Source organism: Harmonia axyridis, chromosome 1 (genome assembly GCF_914767665.1).
Source record: "Harmonia axyridis chromosome 1, icHarAxyr1.1, whole genome shotgun sequence".
In the NCBI taxonomy this organism is placed as follows: Eukaryota; Metazoa; Arthropoda; class Insecta; order Coleoptera; family Coccinellidae; genus Harmonia; species Harmonia axyridis.
The window spans coordinates 29,920,253-29,941,870 of record NC_059501.1 but is presented as its reverse complement, the minus strand read 5'-3'; the positions used below and the strand labels follow the sequence as shown (position 1 = coordinate 29,941,870).

General features: G+C 31.7%; 1 protein-coding gene and 1 long non-coding RNA gene across 4 annotated transcripts in view; both read left to right on the top strand.

Annotated features, from left to right (window-relative positions):
• The window catches only part of LOC123686174 (galectin-4-like), a 58,159-nt gene that overhangs the window by 15,644 nt on the left and 20,897 nt on the right, over nucleotides 1-21,618 (top strand). The window lies entirely within an intron of this gene.
• On the top strand, nucleotides 13,404-14,013 carry LOC123686189. The gene is made up of 2 exons (XR_006748417.1): nucleotides 13,404-13,790; nucleotides 13,848-14,013. It is a non-coding gene; the product is annotated as an uncharacterized LOC123686189 (long non-coding RNA).

Below are 21,618 nucleotides of genomic sequence, written 5' to 3'. Positions count from 1 at the left end.
CACGAAATTACTTTTTTCCCCGGGAAAAAAGTGAGTACTTTTTTCCCGGATATATATTCATCTACATATAGATAAAGGAATAATAATAATTCGACCACATTGTTGATGGCTTTTGTTGTTGTGCCAGTTCCGAAAAACAAGCCAATAACACTGTTTCCGAGAAAGAACTGCATGTCTTTTTCATTTTCCATTGCATAAATTTTGAATACGCGGTTTCGTAAATTGTCCGTGATTTAGCTGGCAATTATTTTCGTGACGCTACTTGCAAGTTTCCCTTAGCAACGCAGGTCTAATAATTGCAGCTTACTAGTTTAAAAATTCAAATTTCATATCGATAACATTCTGACTTAGATATATTGTAATAATATGTTCTTTCACTATTAAATTGTCGTTTTTCCTGTCACAGAAAAAAATAGTGTGTTATACACGGGAAAAATGTTAGATTTTAGCTCTCGGTTTTTTGTCTCCCTCCGCTTCGCGTCGGGAGACAACATAACCTCGAGCTAAAATCTAGTACTTTTTTCCCTTGTATAATAAATAACTATTTTACCTCATTTACTAATAGAATAAGCCCATATTTTATCATCTCACATACTATACTTTTCATTTTCCTTTCAAAGCACGCATTCACAACATGTTGAAATTCCTGTGGTAACTTCATAATAGCTTCCTGAACAATGGAATTTTACTTCTTTGCACATACAGACTTGGATCTAAATATTTTTCCTCTCAGGTTGATTTTCTCGAAAAACATTTATTTGAATTATTTTGTGATACTCAATACTACCCAAGGAATAGAATTAAATAATGATAATAAAAGTTTTATTCCGTTCAACATTTTTTTCATTATAAATCTGAGTATTTCAAATGCATAAACAATAATCTGGAATGACAAATGACAGATTGGTTACCAAACTTGTGAGAATAAAAATATGGCTACTCTAGTGGAAGATAATTCACCGAAAATTCAGGAAATGATAACCGATTTTTCAGGAAATCTCGTATTTATTTTAAGAAGAATGTAAAACGTGTTGCATCACAAGATAATCACAGATAATTTGATAAATTTTCAAATTTAGGAGAATTATTACCCAATGATTGTTGTCAGTTGCTTCTTTTGAAAGGACAAAATTCCTATATTTCATCAGTCTTTTTGAAGTTGAGAGTTTGAAGTTTTTGACCACTATTGATTAAAATTTCCATTCCTATAAATGTGAATATTTCACTAAAAAGAGTTAATTCAAATAAATCAAATACCTTATTAAATATTTCTCAAAAATTACTAATTTTAATCTTCCTAAAAGTTGCGTGGTTTTTCCATAACTTCCTCAAGTGAGTGTTGAATTGAATAAGAAATCTGTCTATCCTCGTTCAGAATTTATCAAGATGTTAAGAATCAGTTGCTATACCATATTGCTTATGGCTTAAGATTTAAAATCCTGGAGTTATCATTCGAAGCTGAAAATCAAGGTATTTTTTTATTGTGAAGTCCTCCCTATAGTTTTGGAAATTAATTAAACTGTCTATTTGTAAAAATATTTAAATTAGGTCACTTTTTTTCAATTTTCCTGTCCAATTTGGAACTGTACAATATTTTTGGTTTATTATTTCCAATAGTAAACTTTAAAACAATTTAATACCCCCTGTTTTCACAGTTTGCATTTTGGAATGTATAAAATATCAGGTGTGTGAATAAGTCTTTCCCGTTTTTCTTCAAATTTTGAGCCTTTATTGTGAAAAAATGGTTACAAATGAATTATTGAAAGTATTGGCCATCGCTAGCTACAACTTTTCCCCATCTTTCTGGCAACATACGAATCCCGTTGCAAAAAAATTCGACCGGTTTGGCCTCTATCCAGTCATCCACCCATTTTTTGGCTTCCTCGTAGGAATGGAAGTGCTGGTCAGCCAGGCCATGCGTCATCGATCTGAAGAGATGGTAATCAGACGGAGCAATGTCTGGACTATACGGCGGGTGGGGTAGGACTTCCCATTTGAGCGTTTCTAAGTATGTTTTCACCGGCTGTGCAACATGTGGGCGAGCATTGTCATGTTGCAAAATAACTTTGTCGTGCCTGTCGGAGTATTGTGGCCATTTTTCTCGCAGTGCGCGGCTCAAACGCATCAATTGTCGTCGATAGACCTCGCCTGTGATCCTTTCATTCGGTTTCAGAAGCTCATAGTAAACCACACCTAGCTGGTCCCACCATATACAGAGCATGAGCTTGGCGCCATGAATATTTGGCTTGGCCGTCGATGATGATGCATGGCCGGGTAGTCCCCATGATTTTCTTCGCTTCGGATTATCGTAACGGATCCACTTTTCATCGCCAGTCACGATAAGATGCAGAAAACCCTTTCTTTTATGTCGATGAAGCAGCTGTTCGCAAGTGAAAAAACGCCGTTCGACGTCTCTCAGCTTCAGTTCGTACGGCACCCAATTTCCTTGCTTTTGGATCATTCCCATGGCTTTCAAACGCTTGGAAATGGTTGTTCGGTCAACTCCCAATGCTTCAGCAAGTTCTTCTTGCGTTTGACACGAATCTTCATCAAGCAAAGTCGCCAATTCTTGATCTTCAAAGATTTGCGGCCGCCCGGAACGCTCCTTGTCTTCCACGTCGAAATCGCCACTTTTGAAGCGTCGAAACCATCCGCGAACACTTGAATCATCGACACAACCTTCTCCATAAACTTCCTGAAGCAACCGATGCGCCTCGGCAGCAGATTTCTTCAAATTGAACCAATAAAGTGAAACTTCCCGCAAATGACGTCGACTCGGCTCAAATTTCGACATTTTCACGATTTCAAAAATTTATGATGCGAAAAAATTTCAACTAATGTGTTAGTGTGGAATTGTTGACAGATGAATAAGCTTTGATTATGACATATGTAACCATTAAATACTCGCACAGTATTGGTGGCGCCATCTCTTACAAAAAACGGGAAAGACTTATTCACACACCTGATACAAAAATCGAATAAAAACCCGTCTGGCCACCGTCCAGAGTTTTTAACGAAAATGAGAACTATTTGCATGAAATTCAGATCGGAAACTTTGATCCTCATAGCTCGAGAACAAAATCCATTAATTTTGGGTTGCTATGATGATTGCACATATAACTTTCTTACCACAAGGTCCTAGCTCTTATAGATTCGGTGTTATGAATTTTTGAAATTTTTATCCAGATTTTTGAACAATCACTGGATGTTCGTAAATAATTCTTTTGTTGACATTTTTATATTTTTTCTTTACAAGTGAAAAAATCTGTCGTGTTTTTAAGCGCTCCTTAATTAGTATGGTATAATAACAATAAAAGTTCTCTCAGAAATTATGGTATCTGCAACTGATCATTTGAAAAAAAGTCTGCTTTTTGTCATGAAAGTAGCACTTTTGTCCCCTATACTCATGCTGAGTTTGAGAGTCATCTATAATTTAGTTTGTTACTTGTACTCTATTTGGTCCATTCAACTTCTCTGTTTTCAATAATGTACGTAGGTACATACAAATGAAAATGTTTATAGGCTTCGTCCAAATACGGGTGTAGGTGGTGCAGTACATTCAAAAGAGGTCGAGATTCAATGTTTAATTTGCTTAGTTCAGGCTGGCCATCATCAATGTTTTAAACTCAACTCAACTTCACAAAAGTTAAATTTTTACTAAAATCAGTTGCTTGAGTCTGAGTTAAATATTAAATCGAGTCGATTTTTACCTTATTCATAAAAAGCATAACTGATGATGAGACTCGGGTTTATGATTTTAATATTTAACAATGAATGATTCCTCTATCTCCTGCTTTAAGTACCTAATGTGAGTTTTGTGAAAAAATATAACCACCACATTCTGCTAATATAGCTCTACTCAATTTTTCATTTTCGGGAAACTGAAATGAACATATTGAGGCATCCCATTTCAGCGATAAAAGATGTTCAAGCCGGGTACTGAAATAAAGTTGCATTCACAAATTTTTCAATTATTGAATAATTCGTCATTCAGTCTACTATTTTGGAAAATACTTTCGTTGAAGGCGATAGAATGAATAATATACCGTGCATCCGCATACTAGTTATCTTTGAGTATAGAATAATAATTCTATACTCAAAGCTAGTAATACTGGCTACAAAAGCCAATATTTCAGAGAAGGGGAAGAGACGACGAACGCACGGTATAATTTTTTTTGTGTCATAGGACAGTTTTCGTTAATTTTTTAAAGTCTCCCCAAATTTAAAAACGATTTTTTTTTTAATTGACACAATGTTCTATTGTATCTGACTAAGAAATAGAATTGATAACGTAGTTTTCGAAATACATTTTCATTATTATTTTTGTTGTTAGTTGAAATAGTATTGGGAGCTTTGATGCTTTTTGGTGCTTGGCTTTCATCGAGCTTCTTGAGCGCTTAAAATTAATGATTTTATTTTTAGGTAGTTATTCATGCTGGAAGATCTAGATCTCGTGCAGGATTGGCAGCAATCGTTTTCTTTTTTATTATAATTGTTTATGCGATTAGAACTTTCATTATCGTTAATCGTTACCGCCATTGAATTTTGGAATATCCATTTGATATGATAACAAATTTATTGCAATCTCCACGATTCCGCATCGCATTCTATCCTTAAAATGTTGGCTGGTTAATCAATAATATTAAATTGGAATCAATCATTCATTAATTGAAAGAATTCAATGGAAATAAATCAATATATTGATCTGTTCTTATTGAATTCCTTCAATTATTTTAAACTTCTTATACAGGGTGTTTCCTAAACATGCGGCAAAAATTCAGGGGGTTGTTCCTTGGGCTATTTTAAGCATGTTTTGTCCTTGGATGATTTTTGAAAAACCTCTTTGTTTCGAAGATACAGGGCGAACAACATTTTTCATATTTTTAAAATTAATAATAGTTTAAATAAAAATGCGTACCGCACTGTGTTTAGTAAGTAGGTACAATTTATTTTTAAATTTGTTTAACAACATTCCAATTACTAAAAACGGCCAGTTTTTTGACTAAAAATTGATAAGTGCAGATGGTAAAGGAATACAGATTAAACACGGTTTTCATTTGAATTCGTTTTGTGATGTATTAGCAATTAACATTTTATCTTTGACTATTATGAATCGCTATACAAACACCGAGATGACTGACATGCATTTCATTTATGGACTTGCTGATGGAAATTCATTAAAAGCTAGGATAAATGTCAAATAAAATGTTATTATCTGAAATTTTGTTTCCCCTATATCTTCGAAACAAATAGGTTTTTCAAAAATCATCAAAGGACAAAATATTCTTAGAATAGTCCAAGGAACAACCCCCTGAATTTTTGCCGCATGTTTAGGAAACACCCGTATATAAATATACACTCAAATATTTTTATACTTCTTATTTGATATTCTTTTTCACAAACGGTTCTCCGTACCGTGAACTTAATTTTAAATTACATATGTTTAAGTTTATGCATTTATCGAATATTCTACTAATTCATATTTTTATTTTTGTATTATTTGGGTCTTATTCCCAAAATATTTTTTAGAGTATATATTTTGATGATTTTTGTGTTTTTTCATTTCTCCTTCCTATTATTAAATGATTATAATTCACAAGAAGCATCTGACGAGAGATTTCTTCTAGATTTTTTTTTTCAAATATAATTTCATAAATTCATTACATATATTTTTTTCATCTTGTCCATAAATTTTCGGAATTGAATTTTGGATATGTGTTGTGTAAATATCGTAGTTGTCTGCTTTTAATTAGAAAAGCTTTCCCATTATGTCCAAACTCTTGTTCTTATCGAATACTTTTTCAGGTTACCTACAGGTTCTCTGATCGTTGGGAAAGCGATAGACGTAAAAAATTATGTCTCATTTTTTGGGTCTCCTTGTTAGTTACTTTCTTTCCAATGATGTGGTATTGTTATTATATAACCCACTGATTTGATTACTCCCAACTTTGGAATACAAAGTTATCTCAACAAAACTGAAATTTATATAGTAAATTATTATTGACTGTTTGTTGATATATGTAGTAATAATAGTATTTTTTTCAATAGTTCAGGCATAAAAGGAGGTTTGGATTTTCTGATCTTTTACAGTCCCTGGCTCATTCAATTACGATAAGAAGTAGGCAATATTTTGTTTTATAAAACTTTCATTACAACCCTAATGTACATATTCTATATAAGGTCAACTAATAAGATACAAACAACCATTGGTATGTATATCTATATATTTCGGTTCATACAATTTGCTCCTTGACTATTTTAAAGCATTTATTATTATGTACTGAAATAGTCGGCATCACCGGCATTTTGGATTTTAACCTTTCTTTGATTAGCGTTTTATATTGTTCACGGTAGACTTTGAAGGATAATTATTGTTTTCTCATCCTGATGAAGGAACAAATTGTATGCACCGAAATATATAGATGTACTTGAATTTACGACTATACTCCTTGCAGATATATAAGGCCAACAATAAATAAACTCTGGGAGTTACCTAATTCTTCATATTATTCAGCATCAACTCGGGCAATTCTTGAATTTTTTAACTAACCCAAAAATTTGTTATATTTTAAAAGCATATAAAATTAACTTAATCAATTTTGCTGTACAATGGGGGAACTATTCTTAAATTAGCTGATAGCTTCATTAATCGGTCTGTTTAATGAAGAGCATAACTTATAATCAGATAACACTTCATTGATTCGAAACACAAAACCACTAAAAATACAAACAGGCTTTAAAATAAAGTCAGATAAAATCAGATCAACTCATTTTTCAGGAACAGTTTTGTCTTCGTAATGGTTTAAAATTTTTCAATGGATATTAACTATCCAATTTCAAATATTGTGAACTTTTAATCTATTATCTTGTTCACATCCGCTAGAAAAAAGAAACTTTTAGAGACCAATTTATCGTTTCAGAAATTTATTCAGAAAATATCGTTGATTTAGATATTCCCTTTGTAGAAATTAGAAAAATGTACCAAATGCTTTTCTTTGAATTCAATTCATCAGAGGAATGTGTTATTACACACCCTTTTAAAGTTTTGATCCTTGGTTTAGTTGTTACTTTACATTTCATTGGACTTCTTCGATAAAATACTTGCCGTTGCAAGTTTCTATGGTGATTCACAAATGCGGTGCATTTTTTTGGAGAAATGTTTTGTATGATTATAGGTTACCTATAGAGTCTCAAGAAAAAAGCGAATTAAATGAGAGAATCTATAATCCTGTGATTTGTATGCTTTGGGTGGCCATTTGAAGTGTATTGTCACTGTCAATAATAGAACGTATCATCTTATTGGGCTGAAATTATACCAGAACATAGAACCTCTTCTTAGACGGACATATTTAGATGAGTGCATCATATATTTGACATCGACTAACATTACACCTTTTGACTTCCATCTTTGGAATATTACCAATCACCAAATAACTCTAGGAGGAAATTTCCTGGGTGGAAAGTGAAATATTTTGATAACTACCATATTTCCTAAGGAAACTCGTTATTAATTTACGGAACATCAATATCGTTATATCCAATGATTACCGTTTTTTTCAATTTTTGCAACCACACTTGTAGCAATAATAAATTGAGTAAGCATTTTCCCTAAGATACTGGTGTGTTCACTGATTAGATTTTGTTTAAGATACATTTGGCGACTCAGGCTCTTTTTCTTCCTTAAGGTGGCGCTAAACAAACAATTTGCCAATCCACGGCATCATTTTATAATTTTCATTTGTTTTGTCAAAGGTCGTTGATCTTGTTAAGGATGCATAGAAATCCTGGTGTGTGCACTGTTTGGTTTTGTTTTAGAATTTTTGAGATAGTTGACCTGATGCTTTGGTGAAAACTTACCAGAGTTCTTGCGCTCTTTAAAATTGTTCGAATTCCAGCTAACTGTCTGGCGGCGTTCAAAAATGAAATAATTATTTGAGACACTGCAAACTTTCACAAGAAATTACAATTCAGTTCATATCGAATTTTTAAAGAAAAGAATGGAATATATTGACAGACGGCTATTGGTCTATCGAGAGTATAGAGATGGTCACGGGCATAGAATATAAAAATACTTATAGTCCAATTCATACAGATAGTCCACCTGTTGCTTTGGTAAAAACTTACCGGAGTTCTGTGAGGGTCGCTCTTCAGAATTGTTCGAAATCCTGCTATATGGGTGGCGGCGATTAAAAATGAAATAACGATTTGAGGCATTGCAAACTTTTACAAGAAATTACAATTCAGTTCATATCGAACTTTTAATGAAATAAATGGACGGTTATTTGTCTATTCAGAGTATAGAAGATTGTCACGAGCAATAATATTATTATTTTCTAAATTCAAAGGTCTCGAGAGTCGAGAATCGCGAGAAATATCGAATATAAACGCTTTATGTGCCATCTGATAATGCCGCGATCTCCCAAAATCAAGTAGGCATAAATCTGAAAAATCTCCCGTTTTGTCTGAAAGACACACCACTGATCACTTAGCTTGCCAGGTGGTTCTTAAAATTTGAAACTCTGTGGTACTCAGAATAAGAGAAATAGACCAAACATGTTATATATTCGAAGTCAGGGGAAAAAGAGCTAGTCAAATATAGAAAAATATACAGGGTATTCCATTTGAAAAAATGAAGTTGCAATCGATATGTTGCCACTCTGTATATATTTCGTTTTGTGGAATCATTTTATAGAACACTAGTCGATTTCGTGAAACTTTTGTAGAAAACATTTTTTTGTACCTTTTTTGCTAAGAAAGTTAAAGGAGGGGTCGAATTATGGTGAAAAACCCGGTACATACAAATGAAAATGTTTATAGGCTTCGTCCAAATGCGGGTGTAGGTGGTGCAGTACATTCAAAAGAGGTCGAGATTCAATGTTTAATTTGCTTAGTTCAGGCTGGCCATCATCAATGTTTTTAACTCAACTTAACTTCGCAAAAGTTAAATTTTCACTAAAAATGGTCGCTTGAGTCAGAGTTAGATATTAAATCGAGTCGATTTTTACCTTATTCATAAAAAGCATAACAGGTGATAAGACTCGGGTTTATGATTTTAATATTTAACAATGAATGGTTTCTCTATCTTCAGCTATAGGTACCTAATTTGAGTTTTGTGGAAAAATATAACCACCACATTGTGCTAATATAGCTCTACTCAATTTTTCATTTTCGGGAAACTGAAATGAACATATTTTGGAAAATACGTTGAAGGCGATAGAATGAACAATATACCGTGCGTCCGCATACTAGTAATCTTTGAGTATAGAATAATTATTCTATACTGAACGCTAGTAATTAGTAATACTGGCTCTTGTACTACAAAAACCAATATTTCAGAGACGGGAAGGACACGACGTACGCACGTTGTAATTTTTTTTGTGTCATTGGACAGTTTTCAAATTTCAAAACGATTTTTTTTTTTAATTTTGGTTTTTTTTAATTGACACAATGTTCTATTGTATCTGACTAAGAAATATAATTGATATCGTAGTTTTCAAAATACATTTTCAGTATTATTTTTGTTGTTAGTTGAAATAGTATTGGGAGCTTTGATGGTTTTTGGTGCTTGGCTTTCATCGAGCTTCTTGAGCGCTTAAAATTAATGATTTCATTTTTAGGTAGTTATTCACGCGCTGGAAGATCTAGATTTTAATTGTTTATGCGATTAAATCTTTCATTATCGTTAATCGTTTCCGCCATTAAATTTTGGAATATCCATTTGATATGATAACAAATTTATTGCAATCTCCACGATTCCGCATCGCATTCTATCCTTAAAATGTTGGCTGGTTAATCAATAATATTAAATTGGAATCAATCATTCATTAATTGAAAGAATTCAATGGAAATAAATCAAAATATTGATCTGTTCTTATTGAATTCCTTCAATTATTTTAAACTTCTTATATATAAATATACACTCAAATATTTTTATACTTCTTATTTGATATTCTTTTTCACAAACGGTTCTCCGTACCGTGAACTTAATTTTAAATTACATATGTTTAAGTTTATGCATTTATCGAATATTCTACTAATTCATATTTTTATTTTTTATTATTTGGGTCTTATTCCCAAAATATTTTTTTAGAGTATATATTTTGATTTTGTGTTTTTTCATTTCTCCGTCCTATAATTAAATGATTATAATTCACAAGAAACATCTGACGAGAGATTTTTTCTAGAATTTTTTTTTTCCAATATAATTTCATAAATTCATTCCATATATTTTTTTAAAGATCATCTTGTCCATAAATTTTCGGAATTGAATTTTGGATGTGTTGTGTAAATATCGTAGTTGTCTGCTTTTGATTAGAAAAGCTTTCCCATTATGTCCAAACTCTTGTTCTTATCGAATACTTTTTCAGGTTACCTACGGGTTCTCTGATCGTTGGGAAAGCGATAGACTTAAAAATTCTTGTCTCGTTTTTTGGGTCTGCTTGTTAGTTACTTTCTTTCCAATGATGTGGTATTGTTATTATGTAACCCACTGATTTGATTACTCCCAACTTTGGAATACAAAGTTAACTCAACAAAACTGAATTTTATATGGAAAATTATTATTGACTGTTTAGTGATATATTATGTAGTAATACTATGATAGTATTTTTTTCAATAGTTCGGGCATAAAAGGGGGTTTGGATTTTCTGTATCTTTTACAGTCCCTGGCTCGTTCAATTATCATAAGAAGTAGGCAATATTTTGTTTTATAAAACAAAGGTAGCGCTCTTCAGAATTGTTCGAAATCCTGCTATATAGGTGGCGGCGATTAAAAATGAAATAACGAATTCAGGCACTGCAAACTTTCACAAGAAATTACAATTCAGTTCACATCGAACTTTTAATGAAATGAATGAACGGCTATTGGTCTATTCAGAGCATAGAAAATTGTCACGAGCATAGAATATAAAATATTATTTTCTATACTCAAAGGTCACGAGAGTCGAGAATCGCGAGAAATGTCAAATATAAACGATGTATGCGCCATCTGAAATTGCCGCGATCTCCCAAAATCAAGTAGGCATAAATCTGAAAAATCTCCCGTTTTGTCTGAAAGACACACCAGGGTTTTTATGCATCTTAATCTTATTATTATTATTATAGTTAAGTTAAAAGGGGCCAATACCATTGAAATTCAAGAAGGCTGGTCCCCGACACTTTATCATCAGTGTCAGCACTCCAGTGTTTTAGACATCTCAATGTTTCCTAATTTCCGATCGTTTTTGATTTCGCAAGATGACAGTTTATATTCTGTGGTGGTGAACCTAGAACCTTGAAATTTGGAGGGTAAGTTCAAATCTCGATTGTCGCTGGGTAAATTTTGACCAGGGGTTCCATAAATATGGCCATTTGAAATGTTGTTTCCTTGTTTAGTTCAAAACACAATAATCAATAAAGATGAAATTTGGTATTCAGAAGTAAAATAAGCATTTCAAATGTGAAATTTCATTTTGATCGCAGTACTACCAGACTCGATGCCAAATTTCTTGTTGATCGGATAATCAGAACCATTCAAAATCCAGGCATAATATAAAAAAAAAATATATTTCAATAACAGCAGATCCGATTGATTTGAAATTTTGTTATACACAATAACGATTCCAAGTTGTGTACGAAATTTCATGTTGATCGCGACACTAGAGCCATAGATCCAAAAAAGTTGAAATTTAGGTTATATATGTCAAATATTTTATCTCAAATTGGTATAAGCTTCACTCAATGGAATGCTTGCTTGATTTCACAAGAGTTGCAAACTGATCGCATGCAATCAACGATACACAAAAAACCAGTGAAGAATTTATGTTTCGGGGTACTTCCATTGGTTTTGATTACTAAAATATATTATTTTCTATAATTCTGTGAATATTCTCACAATTTTAAAAATATTAATGGATTCACTCATTTATATAAGTATATATAGTTCATTTATTTTAGCAATGACATCAGCGATCGAAGCTTGAGATCGTTGCTAAACTATCAGAATAATCCTTTTTTTGCTTACAAAACAAATTTTGTGATTCTATTTCGAACGTTTCATTGTATACTGTAAGATTAATTTCGATTCATTAAAATTCTTACGAAATCCATATTTTATTAAAATACTGATCAACATTAATATTAAATCGAAAACAACAAATTCTTATCAAATAAATACTTACAATCAAAATAAGTACATCGCCAACGTAACAAACCACACATACTTTAGATATTGCCCGGTTTTGTGTGCTTTTTCAAGATGGATACAGACGATACAGCAAATCCCTTTTTCGCCGTCTGTGACGTCGTGGCCATAGCTAAAATAAATATAGTAACAGGCGAAATGAAAAGTCCCGGTCTACCATAGTAAAACACATTTTTTTTGGTTTTATTATTCAATATAGTTGCCTCCGACAGCGATTATAGCGATCTTTCAACTTTTTATACCATTTTTGTCTTTCGCTTCAAAATAGGCCTCAGTTTCGGGGATAACTTCTTCATTGGCGCTGAATTTCTTTCCAGCGAGCATTCTTTTGAGGTCTGAGAACTGGAAAAGTCGCTGGAGGCCAAGATCTGGCGAACACGGTGGATGCAGAAGCAATTCGAAGCCCAATTCATGCAATTTTGCCATTCTCTTCATTGATTTGTTACACGGCACATTGTCTTGATGAAACAGCACCTTTTTTCTTCAAATGGGGCCGTTTTTTTAATGATTTCACGCTTTAAACGGTCCAATAAAGCTATATAATAATCGCTATTGATGGTCTGGCCCTTTTGGAGGTAATCAATGAACATTATACCTTGCGCAACCCAGAATACTGATTCCATAACCTTGCCAACTGACTGTTTTGTTTTTCCTCGCTTTGGATTCGGTTCATCGTGTGGAGTCCACTCAGCTGACTGTCGATTGGACTTTGGAGTCAAATGATGGAGCCATGTTTCTGACACTGCTCAGAATCATTAACAAGTTGTTGCTTTTGATCGATTGTGAGCTCGCGCGGCACCCATTTTGCACACAGCTTTCTCATGTCCAAATATTCGTGAATGATATGATGTACACGTTCAAATGATATCTTCACAATATCTGCTATCTCGATCAACTTCACTTTACGGTCATTCAAAATTATTTTGTGAACTTTTTTTATTTTTTCTTCGGTGACAGCCTCTTTTGGTCGTCCAATGCGTTCGCCGTCTTCGGTGCTGATTTCACCACGTTTAAACTTAGCATATACCAATCAATGATGGTTGATTTTCCTGGTGCAGGCCCCGGAAACTCTTCATCAAGCCAAGATCTTGCTTCAACTGTATTTTTTCCCTTCAAAAAGGAATATTTTATCAGCACTCGAAATTCTTTTTTTTCCATCTTTTTCAAATTACAAAAGTATCTACACTCACAACGCAATATCTCACAAACTAATGGTCGGACTGTTGTCAAATTTTGACACGTATCGTTTGAAGGTTGATACTAACTAAAAATCATTTGGATTTAATACTAACATCGCCATATGTGCATCAGACCGGGAACTTTTCAATTGGCCTAATATAATAATTACCTACTTCCAAATTGTGTTCAGTACTTGTTAGTTTCATCTCAAACCACTAGCTACCCTCATGAAAAGGAAACTCTTGGAGACCAATCTATCATTTTATAATGAAAAATATGTTTTGTCGAAGTGAGGAAGAACTATCTTAGAGGCTTCTATAGACCTTGGTATATTTATACATCATTGCTCCAGCAGTGACAATAAGTAAGAAGTAAGAAGAATGCAGTAAGAAGTATCATAGAATTAATTTATCGAATCCGATTCAAGATGGTGGTGGTTTTTTATTTATGTTGCAATATTTTTAAGAATAGTTTTGTGTCATTTTAGGTTACCTATCGATTCTCAGAGCGGTGGGAGGCAGATAGATGTAAAAAGTACTGTTTTCTTTATTGTCTTGGATGTGGCATTGGAGCCATTGTGTGTATTACTATATTGCTTATTTGTATGTGGACTTAAAGAATGTAATAGTTATATGCCTAATGGCTGTTTTCTATATGGTTTTTACGCATTTCTAGGCAATTTATTCTCACTTTCAATTCAATGTTTGTTTCATTCTGTATATCAATATGTTTTAATTTTTACAATAGATTAGAAAATGCATTTGTAAATGGATAAAATGCCATGATTAACCCTTAATATTTTGTTATTGTAGTTTCTAAACTGAAAAACACGTAAAGTTTCCAAAAATTCTACTAGTTTTTAAAGCTTTCTTCATCGTGTATCACTCATTTTTAACTAAATTAAAGCATTAACGGAATGTGGATATTATTCGTTGGTTGTGAAATATAGTAATCACAAAAATTAATTTCAATTATGATCAGCTACCAAATCAAGAGTTCAGTGCATATTATATATTATTCAATATCAACCATATGCATATTTTAAAAATCTTTTTAATTAAATTTCTTATTGAATTAACCATGTCTTGAATTTGTTATGAAATTACAATTGCTATTTCCTGTTTATCCATTTTAGTAGAAATATGAAAATAGAAATAATACTTCCAAAATGAAAATCTTGGATTTTTTATAGTTGAATCGTTTTTTTATTATTTGAATCGTTCAAACGTGCTACTTAACTTCTTTGGCAATAGTGGTCAGTTCAATTCCTCATGACATTGCACGCATTTGAACGAATATCTCAGGAATAATAACTAATGTATTTTATATCCTAATATATTATGGATTATTATCAGTGTAATTTTAACACTTGTTGGGCACAATCAATATCAAGTTTAAAATTGGGTAGTTTCTATTTGCTATTTGATTTGGCTGCATTAGCACTGTTGTTGAAAGATACACCATTAAACTTATTACGTCAGTTACCCAATAGGTATTTATTACGTACTTCCCCAGTATGGTTTCTCTACTGATTTTTGTAAATTAGCTTTTCAGCTAGAGTCTTTGACAGTCTTTCTAACCAGGACTTCTTTGGCTATTTGTTTGTCCAATAAGTTTCTTTCTCTTTTTTATAATCTGTTTTATGGTTTCCATCCTCAGGTCGTATCTTATCTTATGTCTTATATGTATATTCTGTTAAGCATACTTTATGGCCTCTTCTTGGAGTTTTTATATTACGCCATGCATATGTTTAATGCATAATGTGATTATCGGAATCAACACTGCCTTCATTACTCTAACTTTGTTGTTTTGTTTCGTAATTTTTTTAGAAAATCAAAAGGGGGCTTTCATATCTACGAAAGCTCTTAGGCCTTTCCTTGAGAAATAAAAATAACAATTGTTTTTTTTTTCTTGAATTTGCTGATTAATTGAAGGAATGACAGTTTACTGTCATGTTTTGGTAATGGAAAGGCTACCTATACATATTCTCTGCATTTTGTTGTGATCTTTTGAAGATTGCATATTTCAACGATTCAAAAATTCTCAATTTAAAAATATATGTTGCGAATAAAACTCACTGCAAAAAAAATTGATTATAACAATGTGAATGAACGGATTTTCGGTGAAAAAAATCGAAAAAAATCTAGTAGGTGGTAGTCTCGTTTTTGTGTTTTTTTTTTCAGAGCATGATCACAAAATGCCATTCCTTCAACTCTTCAGCAATTTCGAGAGGAAATATATATATTTTTTTTTTTTGGAAGCGTATAAATTTGCAAGGAAAGGCGTAAGAGCTTTTATTCACATGAAAGACTTCCTTCGACTTTCGACAAGGAATAACCGCTTGAAAACTTTCCCACTTATTTGATAACACCCTGGATAGCTGGCACCATTACAGCATGCCTTTGTTGATGCTTTGTTTCTGAAATTCATACTTTGAATGTTGAATTTTTTGTTAGTTAATGTTTGACAGATTAATATCGCATTCTTGGTATAAACAAAAAAATCATCAATAAATAATATTAAAATATAATATTATGTACTGTTGCATACAATACAACAATTATATCGACGCGAAATGTAGTTGTAGTTACGCTTTTTAATCATTTTAGCCACTGTCTTTCCTAATTTCAATTGCACCTTTTTTCATTTTGGTTGATGAATCTTTGATTTTAATGTCTTTCATCTGTAAGGAATTCAGTAGTTTTCTTGTAGGTGGCCTTCAGATTTTCTCCAGAATGGGAAAGACAGAGAAGGGATAAGGCGATCAAAATCATGTGTATAACTTGTGTTGTCACAATTGTTTTCTTCATCATTCTATTCTTCTTCATTGCTTGGTTAGTAGAAGGTACAAGTAGGAGACGATACACACATTGACTTCTTGAAATCATCGTTGTAACCGTTTGGTACGTTTATTTTATGTTATTAAAACACAGATCACACTAAAATTATTTTTTTCGTGGAATCGTTATCATCGAAAATTGAACAAAATGTAGATTTAAAATAAACCAAGGATTTTTATGAGTGTATTGACGAAAATAATCATTTTTGTAAAAGTAATATATTTATTCGTTATTTTCTTCATTCATTCATTTGTTTGTTTTTCTCTAATTGATGTAAGTTTAGTTGGAAATAAAGACAATATACATACATACATACATACATACATTCTACATATACAAGAAGGATATCTACTTCCACATTCCTTTGTTCTCGAGAAATAACGAAATTCCTGCCATTAATATATTGCCATCAATTCTTTCTCCGTCACATGTGAAATATCAAATTATGTCATTGGAAAAATTTATGGAACTGCAGAAAAAATGTTTGTATCGCTGTAGAATTTCTCAACTTCATGACTGAGTTGTTAGGATTGCGATAAATATTTTTTCAACTTATTATTTTGCTTTCAATTTCATTTCTGAAACAGACTTCATAGTTTCCAATAGAATATATGGACGGTCGAATATGAATTGGTTGGTGGACATGACGGCCATCAATTTACCTCGTTTCAACGTACAAAATCGCTAACCTAGCCATCAAATTAGGCAGGAAGGCCTATTTCCGTTCCTTTGAAAACTCAAGTACCCTCATTCAGGCTCAAAAAGAGGAGAATGAAAAAGGCATAAGTGATGTTATAAGGGAATAAGTGATGTATTTGGTCTTCGGTCTATTGGTTATGTATAGAATCAACAGATCTGTAAAGATTGAATTTTCATTTATTGGCATTACGATTCGTATTTATGCATCAAACAACAATTCACTTCATTATTGCTTCATTCCCTATTCTCCTATTAGAATTGAATTGAGATCATCTATAAAATACATATCTTTTCTCATCACACAGTTTTAATACATATATCGTTTTGTCGTTATAGGTTACCTATCGATTCTCCGAGCGGTGGGAGGAAGCTAGACGTAAAAAACAATTCAAATATTTCTGCATAGGATGTGGTATTGGTATCATTCTCATCTGTATTACTATTCCTTTCTGCTTTTGGCTTGCTACTGTCACACCTAGAAAAATACGTTATCACTAAAGATAATCACTTGTATTTTCAATGGAATCCGATAAAGTACATTTTAACGTCGCTATTTTCTACTGGATGCAGCTGTCTTATATGATTTTACTCAGTATATCATATTCTCCTAATGAATATGATGAACAAACTAACAGGAACAAGAACACTAGTCAACCGCAGCAAATGCCAAAGTTTCATATGGATTGGGTAGTTGAATAAAGCCATATTATGAGTCTCTATTGAGTTTGATTCTTCAGGAATACACAAAAACACTCTTTTTGAGATGTGCCATGTTTGTACAGTAAAATACTCCTCGCTATTGAATTTCCCATAGGAAAATTGTTGGTTGTTAAGATGAAAATTAACTTCATTTAGATCAACAGGACTGATACAAACTACTGTTTGATTTCACTAGTAATTTTACAACTATATAACATTATTCTTAAACATACTGAATCAAACGTATTGATAATAAAAACTCATATTCCTTCCACTTGTATATGAAGTAGATTTTTTTGTAACACTCAACCAATCCAATAAAATCAATCTGAATAATTTCAACATTTTTTCTTTGAATCATAGATCCATTTATTTTTATTTCAATATTTTTGTTCAATTTTTGATACACCAAGATATGCAATTTCGTGAAATTACACAACAGCATTTTCTTAATCGGTGAGGTGAAAAAAAATTCCTTGGGTTATGTATTTTGTTAATTTAATTAAATTTGTCATTTAATTTTTGCCACTCAATTCGTTGTAAGAACAGTTTTACAAGCATGTACCTATTGATCTGAAATCATTGAATTGTTTTCGAACGAAAATTTTGAGGTTTAAGTTTAAAGTAAATGTTTTCAATGAATTTAAAATTTTCTCAGCTTCTTTTACAGATTACCTCTAAATCACGGGAACGTGAAAAATTATCCAATAAGTTTATGCCACTTATGATTTTTTTTAATCTTAATATTATATGGAGATTATTTTTTTGTTTCATTACTTGTTTGATTCAATCTATCGAATATTTTTTATTATTTTACCATAACTACATCCTATTGTTCTATTATATTTCTATTTCTATTATATTTCTCACCTAAGATCTTACATATTCATATAAAATATCTCAATTATTCTTGAGAATATTTCTATTAAATAAAATATGGCATATTACATAAATATCATTGTGCCTTTGATTTTTGATATCCGTTTTCTATTTCAATTAAACAAGTGAAAATTTCTGCCTTTTTTTTGTCATTTTGGTTGATTAATCTTTGATTTTAATCTCTTTCATCGGTAAGGAATTCAGTCGTTTTCTTGTAGGTGACCTTCAGATTTTCTTCAGAGTGGGAAAGACAGAGAAGGGAAAAGGCGATCAAAAGCATGTGTGTAACTTGTGTTATCTTAATTGTAACCGCCATAATTATGTTCTTCATCATGGTTTGGTTAGTAGGGCGTACAAATAGGGGACGATACACTCATTGACTTCTTGAAAACATTTTTGGTACTTCCATTAGATTGTATTAGAACACAGATCACATTAGTATTATTTTTATTAGTCAGGGAATCGGTATCATCAAAAATTGAACAAAACGTTTCAATTGTTACTTCATTTTGAATGATTATTTTAGTATCTACCATTGTGGATTTAAAATAAATGAAGGATTTTTCTGAGTGGACTAATGAAAATAATGATTTTTGTATTAGGTAATCGTTCGTTATTTTCTTCATTCATGCTACATATTTATATAAGAAGGATACTTTCTTTCATATTATTTTATAGATTATATATAGATATTCCTCATCATTACTTGTAATTTCTGTTCGAATATATGTTGATAATATTTCATATATATTTTGTAATTTCTATCGTCAAGTTCTATTCAATAACTTCAAACAAGAAAAAATAATTTCGCCAATATTTTTCAGATTCTTACTACTAGTACTGTTATCGTTACGTCTAGAAGAAATTTTACATACTGCGATAGTAAGAAGAATCGTCTGATTGCTGTTATAATTATAATCTTTTTTATTCTTTGTGCCTTCTCTGTTCGCGCTTCCTACAGATATTGAGATCAATGGTAATTATATCTACTTTATAATATTCATGTTCTTTCTGTTACTTCTTCAGTTCTGTGAATCGTCCACGCAATCAATGTTATTCGTATCATGCTATTCCGAATGAACATTTTCTTCGTTTTGTATCATAAATGTGGATATTATGCTTCATGAAATATGTGTATTTGTTTCAAAATTACACACAGAAAATTATTGAAATTTAATCACCTTTTTCTGAAGTTCTCTCAATTGGAATAACTGGATTCATAAATTCATTTATATTATGGATTCGATTTTCTGCTGTCCACTTGCAATTTTTCTGATATAGTTCATCGTAGAAAAACATGTTGGGTATGTGTTTGGTAATGTTTTTTCTTTCATATTTTCCATATCTTTTGAGCTTCGCATTGTTAACACTACCGCTTTCACTGCTTTATGTCCAGCTTTATTCAAATTTTCAATTTATCCTGAATTTCTTCAAAGTTTTTCTTCTAGGGATTACCCATGTTTCGTTTCAATAGGAATGTTACTAGCGGAAGGCGTCGCCAAGTAATTATGATAACTTGCTGTATGATAGTTTCATTTATTTTAGTTTTCTTCTCTGTGTTTGGGCTGATGGCCTACTTTGCAATCAAGTCGCACAATGAATTCAAAGCAAAGCATGGTTTCAATTGAAAAATAATTTACGACGTGAATTATACTGCCAATAGGGTTTATTTGGTTGTATTTTTCAATAAATCATCTTACTGCATATTTATTAGAAATATCACAACGATATGAATATGCCTAATATTTTCTTATTCATTATTTTTTTCTACTGAAAATACTACCAGGTTTCAGCCAATTCTGTAAAGAATAAAGTAATTATCATTGTATCCTACAACTCAACTGTTCTATGATTATTCATCAATACCTAATTAAAAATAAAATTGGTCACCAGGAGTTTTTGTCCATCCATTGCTATTAAAATTCAATATATATTCAAATGTGTACCTTTTATCTTTATATATAACTTTTCGAAATTGTTAATATATATTTATCTGTGTGTAGTTCATAAATTTAGTTATTTCAAATTTTTGATCGAATTATTTTTAGACTTAATGAATTTACATTATGATCGAAAAACTTGAAATAACCAAAAGAAATACGTTGAGATTAATGTTTTACATGTTAACCGAACCTACCTATATTAAATTAAACTATTAAAGTGTCCAATCTTCCTAGTCCAAGTTCTATCTAACGTGACAATACTTTGAATTATAAAAACTAACTACTTACTTATGTGGTTTTTAAAGCTGTTAGAAGCCAATTTCGAATATAAAATGTGAAATGGTGCCTTAGCCTAAAATTGTTAGCTTTATTTGTTACTTACCCTTTTTGGATTGTATTTTTCAGAGATTTTTTTACTAGAGATGCTTTGAATACCGAAAAAACTTCCTAGTGTTACACCTATCTATTATCACAAATTATTTTTTCAATATTTGGATTCGGTTTCTGATAAATAATAAGATTTTTCAAATAATTGTATGATTAAATCGCTATTCAAGATATCTCCAAGCTTTTGTGCTAAAGTTATGGCCATAAGACTAACACAAATTTTAGAAGATAATAAAGTTATTGTTGTAAGTGTTTGCTTCAGATTCCCTGAAGTCACCTTCTATTCTAACATGCCCTATTTCTTGATAATAATGTGAGTCAGTTAACAGTTTGAAATAATTTTTCATTTTTTTCTACCAAAAAAATTTCGAAAATTTTTTTGCAGAAGTAAGTATGAACCGTCCATGCAATACACACTTGAACTAACAAGCTGATTTTTTCTTCAACTCCTTCAAAAAAACTATTTTTCTTACAGATGCCAACAAGTATATTCCGTGACCCTTTGCTTTGGTACGGTTCGGATCAAAAGGGTACTTTTGTTTTTTTCTTATTATTAGTGGTCATTATGATATCTCTGTTTGTTGTTTCCTTTTATTTTATGATAAGATCCTTCAATACTCCAGTTCAAAGTAGCCTCGAAACCTTTAGTACAGATGATTATGTTTCCAACGACTATCCGGGGTAAATAAAAATTTTCGAAAAATAGGGCATGTTTCTATTTTATAAAAAAATATCTGAAAATTTTATATTTTTGCATCTGAAATGTACTTTATTTCCAATATTTTCGACTTTTTCCTGTCGAAGTTCATTT